The sequence below is a fragment of the Pan troglodytes genome, chromosome 8 (genome assembly GCF_028858775.2).
Source record: "Pan troglodytes isolate AG18354 chromosome 8, NHGRI_mPanTro3-v2.0_pri, whole genome shotgun sequence".
Classification (NCBI taxonomy): domain Eukaryota; kingdom Metazoa; phylum Chordata; class Mammalia; order Primates; family Hominidae; genus Pan; species Pan troglodytes.
Genome location: NC_072406.2, coordinates 113,095,132 through 113,097,540, shown reverse-complemented (window position 1 = coordinate 113,097,540; position 2,409 = coordinate 113,095,132).

Sequence of the window (2,409 nt, the reverse complement as noted above, 5' to 3'; positions counted from 1 at the left end):
ACTGGATTTGGTTTTTGACCTGGGGAAGGGGGCGAGCATCACGTGACCGAGAATTCGGCTACCTGGCTGCCTTAAACTAAGCTGCCTATAGAGCTTGACTCTGCCACCCTCCCTGCTCCGATGGGAGCCCAACCCGGTCCACTCTTGGCCCAATCCCCAAATACAGGGACAACCCCTGGGAAGCAGACAAAGAAGGCTCAAGTTTCACCAGAGCAGCTCCCAGCTACCCCTACCACGCACACACCTCAGCGTGGGGCTGCCCAGGCAGAACCAGCACAGCCCCCTCCCTAGAGTAGGTATCTGCCCAGGTGAGCAGGCCTGCGGGTTCTGACCCCCACGGGGCATGGCTGGGCTTCTCGAAGACTCATAAAGTCCCACCCACAGGCACAAACAGGAAGTTGGCCTGTATTGCAGGGAGGCCCCAAGGGCTCCCTCCCGCCATGGCACTCAAGGCAGCATGTAGGAAGGTCTACAGGTATCTGGGCCATATGGGCTACAGGAGACCTCGGTGAGTTGTTTTTTGAGATGGAGTCTCGCTCTGTCGCCCAGAATGCAGCGGCACGATCTTGGCTCATTGCAACTTCCGCTTCCCAGGTTCAAGCGATTCTCCTGCCTCAGCCTCCAGAGCAGCTGGGACTAGAGGCGCGCACCACCACGCCCGGCTAATTTTTGTATTTTTAGTACAGACGGGGTTTCACCATATTGGCCAGGCTGGTCTCAAACTCCTGACCTCGTGATCCACCCGCCTCGGCCTCTAAAAGTGCTGGAATTACAGGCGTAAGCCACCGCACCCGGCCGAGTTGTTTCTTCTTAAACCCATCCACAGCAGAGAGGAAGCTGCCAGAGGACCAAAGCTGTCCCCTCATGGCCAAGTGTGACATACACTATCAATTAGAGGACAAGGCTGTAGATCCAACTGGACCTGGCTTAGCCAGGCCTTTCCTGAGATCTCAGGGAAATTTTTTTTTTTTTCTTCCCAATCCACCGAACCTGTGAGTCAGGGAGATTCTTAACATCCAGTTGGGTGTAGACAGACCAGTCCTATCCCAGGGAATCCGCACAGGCCCTAGGGACCCCCCACTGCTTTCTAGAATCCAGGGATCTGAACAGACTGGGTGGAATCATGATATGGGGTATTTAAGGCAGGTATGGAATAGAACGTGTTTGTGCAGGGGGTAGGGCTGGGGGGAGTATTAGCTTCCCCTCCCCCTCATCATTCTGGTTTGTGCTGTGTGGGGGTGTCTGCTAGAAGGATGGGGCAAGACAAACAGCCAAGTCTGTATCTATCCCTCTATCCCCAGTTCACAGAGACCTCACAAAGGTCCCCTACTGGAAACCCCTAAAAGATCTCCTGAGAACCCACCAGGCATTCTAGGGAGACAGGAATGTGGAACCCACATCCTTACAGGTATGACTGATATGGTATTGTGCCTCTGGAAGGCATGGCTGCCGTTCAGCGTTACAGACTCTGGATGAGGCCTAGACCAGCCAACGGCTGGGAATGATTACTGTGGGATTAGGGAGGCCTGGCTCCAGCCAGTCTGGGAGAGACCCCCAAGAAGGGAGGCCCTGGAGGAGCTCTCCCCACCCCCCTAGGTTCTTCCTCACAGAGAGCAGCTTTCCAGCAGCCTTGCTCCGGATGTTTCAGGAGACATTTGTGACCAGAGTTCTCACACTCCAGAGACCACAGACCCCTCCACCGGCCCCAGAAGCCCCTTCATAGGTTGAAAGGAAGAGCCTGACAAGGCAGCCCTGCTTCCAAACGGAGCAGGAAACCTTCCCCCAACCCTTACAAAAGGATTCTCCCCAGCCCCCTCAGAACATATTGCATTCTCACGACTCTTTCAGGCAAATCCAAAGGGAAACTGGGACTTTGGGATATCAGAGGATGAGAAATGAGAAGGTGTCATCATTTAGGAATACTTCTGACAGTCCCTCTGGATCACCTATTTTACAGTCTCCTCCACGGCTTGTTAAAAATGAGGATTACTGTACCCGTCCTCAAATCCAGAATGAGAAATGTACGTGGTGGAGGATGGGGGGAGAATGGGGCCTAGTTTCTGCATTTTTCACAAGTCCCCAGGAGTTCCGGCACGCATTAGCATATGAGAAACACGGAGAGGGTACAGGAGGGAGATGGATGGGGGTGGACAGAATATGTTGAGTCTAAGTCCACTTGAGAGGTGGGTGGCTCACATCACAGAGGAATGGCCAGTCAGGCAGGGCACTGGGCTCACGTGGCCCAGTGATGAGTACCTGTGCCAGGAATCACTCGAGATCCTCAGGGAAGTTAGGTATGAGGACAGATCATCTTGTCTTCCCTAGGCCAAGAAGAGATGTAAATGGAAGGTGGGGTGTGAAGGCCCTTTAATGTCCCTGCTTCCTTGGAAGCCCACCGCTCAAAGGCTG